Source organism: Pinus tabuliformis, chromosome 2_2 (genome assembly GCF_031772625.1).
Source record: "Pinus tabuliformis cultivar Carrire ecotype Pingquan chromosome 2_2, CPIR1, whole genome shotgun sequence".
Taxonomy (NCBI): Eukaryota; Viridiplantae; Streptophyta; class Pinopsida; order Pinales; family Pinaceae; genus Pinus; species Pinus tabuliformis.
In genome coordinates this window covers 1,243,393,621-1,243,399,808 of record NC_142300.1, presented here as the reverse complement: position 1 = coordinate 1,243,399,808, position 6,188 = coordinate 1,243,393,621, and the positions used below count along the sequence as shown (strand labels likewise).

The window sequence follows — 6,188 nt, the reverse complement described above, 5'->3', positions numbered from 1 at the left end:
TTTACTTTTTGGCAGTATAGAAGTTATTTTGACCTTGCACAAATTAAGCCAGATGTATTTTAATATTATTTCATTTAAAATATAGTTTGGAATGGAGTTGTTTTTAGTGAGGTTTTTTAGATTTTCTGGTGTTAAAATTGATGGAAAAATTTGAGGTGAAATTTTGATTTGTATTATTTACATTGATTTTTTTATTGTATATATGGATTGAGCACCTTGAAAAATCCCTAATGTACTTCGATTGGGGTTACCAATCAAACATGTGATTTCAATAAATTCCTGCTAGATTTTAGAGAAATTAGACTAGAAAAAGCCATCAAAAAAACTCCCAAAAAATAGCACTAAAGTCAATTCCGTTTGGAATTGTTTATTAAGCCAGATGTATTTTAATACTATTTCATTTAAAATATAGTTTGAAATGGAGTTGCTTTTAGTGAGGTTTTTTAGATTTTCTAGTGTTAAAATTTGGTGGAAAAATTTGAGGTGAAATTTTGATTTGTGTTATTTACATTGATTTTTTTATTGTATATATGGATTGAGCACCTTGAAAAATCCCTAATGTACTTCTATTGGGGTTACCAATCAAACGTGTGATTTCAATAAATTCCTCCTAGATTTTAGAGAAATTAGACTAGAAAAACCCATCAAAAAAATTCTCAAAAAATAGCACTAAAGTCAATTGCATTTGGAATTGTTTTATTGATTAAATTTAATATTATTTTAGAATTATTATAATCATCTAATTTTATATATATGATTATGAAATATTAATGGTAAAATATTTTTTAACAAATAAAGGTGTATTATAAGGTAATGGAATTAATGTTGTGATGATTTGTATATTTTAAGATAATGGAGTTAATGTTCTTATGATGTAATGGAATTAATGTTATTAGGATGTTTCTTATTTATTAGTATTTATTATTTGATGTTTAAAAGGGTTTTTTGAAATTTTTAAAAATTTATCTTAAAATATTGAAAAAATAAATAAAATAAATATTTTCAATATAAATTTAATGTAAGAAAATATTAGATAAAATTATTAATATAAAATAAAGATTATTAAGTTTTTGATGGTATAAAATTAATATTTTTAATATAAGTTTGATCTAAAAAAATCTCTGCTAAAATTATTAATATAAAATAAATAGAATTAAATTGTTCTTATTTTGGGTGGTTGAAAGGAATGATTGGAATCTTCGTCATAGGTTCAAATGCCAAAAATGATATGACAAAATTTAATGTAATAGACATCATATATCTATCTTTTTAATTAAAGATTTACTACGAATACTGAGAGATCTAAGGTTCAAATCCTCTAGGGTGAGAGATCTAAGGTTCAAATACTCTGGGGTGGTTGGTGATTGTAGATCACCAAGGTTTACTAAAGAACTACTAAGCCTTAATAAAATTGAGAGATCCAAGGTTCAAATCCCCTTGGTGGTTGATGATCGTAGACCACCAAAACTTTACTAGTGAGCTATTAGATTCCTTTGGGTTTTAAAAAAATCAGTAAAATTGCTACCAGAAAATGAGCCCCTTCTCCCACAAACAAGAAAGTCTCATACACCAAATTAATATCTGACTTGACCATAACCTTAAAATTAAATAATAATAATGATATAATAGTAATTGCGGTATAGCATTTTAATTTTCATAATTTCATTAATTTAAAATAATTTTAATTGAATTTATTTATTGAAACCATTAATTTGTCCACCAATCATGCTGAATTGAATGAAAACATAATTGACAGTGAGTCTAAAAAATCTTATTTTATTTATTGAAACCATTAATTTGTCTGCCAATCATTCTGAATTGACTGAAAAAATAATTAACAGTGAGTCTAAAAATTCCCTTCTACATCATGAAAATTTTCAGACTTACTGAATCGACAATTTTTACAATAAATTCATTAACTAAAATTATATCTTAGTGGAGGAATTGAAGAAAGCCAAAATATCTGAAAATTCAGCCACCGACTACTTTTCTGAAAAGATGCAATTAAGTACATATGAAACACTGGAAGACACGAATTTGTGCCACTGTTCATCGATAGCTTCCTCCCACAGAAACCAGTGATTCGATTGAAGGCATGGGGTCAAATACAAGATGGCCCTCCTTCGCTTTCGACGGACTCCAATGTGGTAAATAGGAATATGAGAAGGAGGTCGCGGGTTCGAAATGGAAAAGCGATCGATAGAGGTCTGCATAGTCTCTGCCACGGGTCTCAAGCGTAGCAGTCTCCTGTGCAAGCTGAGAACCCTATGCGTGGCATGGATAAACCCCGAGCACAAGTACTGCAGCAAAATCGACAAGATCGGAGACACGCAGCCCACCTGGAACATGAAATTTTCTTGCATCGTCGACGCCCGCGAGCTCGAAGAAAACAAAGAATTAGCGTCTCTGCACGTAGAAGTCCACAGCCAGGAGCCACTTTTCCACTATTCGAAGCTCGAATGCAGCTCCATCATTCCGCTCAAAGAATTCGTGGCCAAATCCAATAATGCGGACGGAGACTACACCGAGTCTGCCAGTTTCCAGCTACGGACGCCGTCTGGTAAGGCACGGGGAATGGTTGATGTGTGGATAAGAGTAGGTCGCAGGTTCGATCCGCAGGCTCCCTACGAATCAGGGTCTTCAACTTCGACAAATGGCATCATTTCTGAAGAGGATGCTGAGCCAGTTACTGCTTATCCGGCGGCTCCACCGTCAAGAATGCCGTCCGGACGCCCGGATAATTTCCCGCCTCCTAATTTCCCTTACAGTTACCCTGTCGAAGAAACCTCAACCTCGGCTCAGGTTCCTCACCCTCCTCCATTTCGGTCTCCAATGGCGAGCCAACCAGTGCCGCCATTTATGGGTTCTTGGCCACCGGAGAATTACATAGGCTTGCCAGGATCGCATCCTGCCGGAAACAACTACGCCGGTGCCGGACAGCATCAGGGTTGGGGTTAGCAGCGGGGGTTCTGGCCGGCGCCGCGGCGGGAGGATTGATGTTCGGCCTCGACGGAACGACGTTGCAGAACGGGCTGAGTGACTCCATAATGTCGCAGTTCCATGGCGGGTCTCTGAGTATTTCCTCCGATCCTTTCTTTTCCATGTAACATTCATCAATTCCATCCTTTCTCTTCCATGTAACATTCATCAATTCCAGTTTGTTCTCTATTGCTTCAGTGGGCACTCGGCGTCATTTGACGTTCTCGAATTTGCGTCCAGTGATGAAGAACGTTAGGGTTTCCAGAACGATGATCTTGACAAAGGGTGGGTCCCATCGTGAAGGAATGTTTACACCCGACTCAAAAATTCTCTTTACCAATTTCATAAACCATCTCGTCACAAAATAAAATTGCAGGCAATGCAGATTGTTGGAATCAAAATCCATAGGATGCTATGGCTATAGCATCTATTTTTTCCACAATGTGGGTCACTTTATTTATTTATTTATTTTTGTTTCTTTTGTTTCTGAGATCCATTCAATTTTAGTCTCAGATGACTCTTTGTTTGGTAAATAAAGAAACCATCATTTATCAACACTGGTTATAATTTCAAATATATATAACAAATGAATGTCTGTGTATCGTATCAAATGGATCCCTGTTTATATCAAAATTTGATTTTCTTCTTCATCAATGCTGCCTGCAAATTTTGATTTCCTTTTTGCAGATTGTTTTTTTTACGTAAGACCTTGTTATATTTATATGGATGGATGATGATAAATTCGAAAGAAAGAAAGAAATTATTTTAACATCTACAAGGCTAAAAATAGCTTATGAGACAGATTGCTTCTTAGTTTGTTTGATGTATTCTGTCTTTCTCTGTGAAGTTTCACAATAAATGCTCCCAACTTCTCTAATAGATTGCTTTTTTGTCTACTTGATGTATTCGGCCATTTTTCTGTGAAGCTTCACAATAAATGCTCCCAGCTTCTCAACAAATCCCTGACTAAATAAATTATCTCAAGAGCAGCATATCTACATAACTTTCCCTTTTATATTATCAAACGTACAACTGGAAAAATGGTTAAAAACACTATTTTAGATCCATTGATTAAAGCCCACTTAAAACAATTGGGTGGTTTTTAATTAGATGTAAAATACTTATTTTCTTCCCCGAGGTAATAGTGGCGTTGAAGCTATGATTACACCATTCATCGGTTTGAAAAAATAGTTTTTTAATTATTTATTTTATTAATAATAATTTGATTCTATTAATAAATTTATTTTGAATAAAATATGAATTATTAAAATAATAATAATATAATTTTAAAATTATAATTAAATTAAATATCAATTAATTTTGAATAAAATAATAATAATAATTTAATTTTAAAATTATAATTAAATTAAATATCAATAAATTTTGAATAAAATAATAATAATAATTTAATTTTAAAATTATAATTATAATTATAATTATAAGTATGTGAACAATAGACCACCTCCTTGTGCCATCACTCAACAACAGACCACCTTGTTACGCTTAGGATCATTGTGGAGGAATGTCGTAATGATAAATCTAATTTATTTTGCTGCTTTGTAGACTTTAGAAAGGCTTTCGATACGGTTCCTAGATACAACCTTTGGAATAGGTTAGAAGAGCTAAAGGTTCCTCTTGAGTTGAGAGCTGCTGCTATAAGGCTATACGAGAATGTAATTGCCAAGCTAAAGAACAATGAGGGGTGGTCAAAAGATATTAAGTGTAACATCGGAGTTAAACAAGGTTGCCCCCTCTCCCCTACCCTATTTGGCATTTACATCGATAAGCTCGAAGGTTATTTAGAAGAAGCAGGATGTGGTGGCACAATCTTAGCTGGGATAGTCGTTATCCTTCTTCTCTATGCTGACGATATTGTTCTTTTGGCAAGGTGCCCTTCTGATCTTGATAAGCAACTCAAGCTTCTTAAAGATTTCTGCTCTACCATGGGTATGACTGTTAACACTGACAAAACAAAAGTTATGATTATCAAATCCAAGAAGGACACTTGCGCTAATTTTATGTATGACAATAATAACTTGGAGGAAGTGTATTCTTACAAGTACCTAGGAATTGATATCCATCACAAGCTCAACTGGAACCATAGCATTGAGGAAAGGATCAATGGGGGATGGAAAGCTTATTTTGGTCTTGAAAATAATTGTAAAACTGCAAACCTCATAATGTGGGATAAAAAGAAGTTCCTCTTAGAAACTTTAGTCACTCCTGTTATCTTATATGGCTGTGAAGTTTGGGGCTGCAGCATCTCCAGAGAATCATGGAGAAAGATTGAGCAAATCCAGAAGCGTTTTATAACTTATAACCTGAAAATTAAAAGTAATACACCCTATCCTATTCTCCTTATAGAAGCATGTCTTTCTCCTATTGAGAGCCTAGCTATGCTCAGGTTTCTGTTGTACAAGCACAAGCTCAATAACATAGACAATCATAGACTTCCTAAGCTAGCTTTAAATTCCAGCCAAAACCACCTAAGGCTTAACCGAGGATGGCATAAAGACACAAGGGCCTAGTTAAACTATTGAGAGATCAATGAGAATGATGCTTTGCAAAACATAAATAACATTAAAGATATTGTTACTTCTAAGTTCAAAGAAAAATTGTGGTGTGAGAAAGATTTAGCGTCTAAAAGAAAATTAAGTTATTATAAGAAGGTCATCAACCCACCCTTGAAGATCAAAAGTATCTCTCTATTTTAACTAGCTCAAAGAAGAAAATTAATATAGCAAAGATTAGAACGAATTCTCATGAGCTCCATAGTGAAACAGGCCGTTGTGCAGTTCCTAAAACGCCATGGATGGAAAGGATCTACCATATTTGTGAGAATAGGAGCATCGAGGATGAAAACCACTTCCTCTTAGAGTGCCCTGCATACAACCACATTAGATCTCAATTTCACAACCTTTGTTACAATACTGACCTTCCTAGCCTTTTACAATGCCAAAATTATAGTGAACTCGGGAGGCTTCTCTCCAAGCTTTTTGAGCATAGGAATAAAATCTTAAATCAAAATAAATAATTTGTCTTTTTAGGTCCGATAGATCATTATTTGGTCTCAGCGGACGTTAACCATCATCATCATCAAAATAATATATATTTTTAATATAATAATTTAATTTTAAGTTAATAAATAAATAAATATATATATATATATATATATATTTTTAAGAAATATAGAAAATGAAAATATATTT

The 6,188-nt window shown here is 33.6% G+C and overlaps 1 pseudogene; it reads left to right on the top strand.

The window, feature by feature from the left end:
• Positions 1-1,943: 1,943 nt before the first annotated feature.
• LOC149198000 (protein SRC2 homolog) lies at positions 1,944-3,574 on the top strand (annotated as a pseudogene).
• The last annotated feature ends 2,614 nt before the right edge of the window (positions 3,575-6,188 follow it).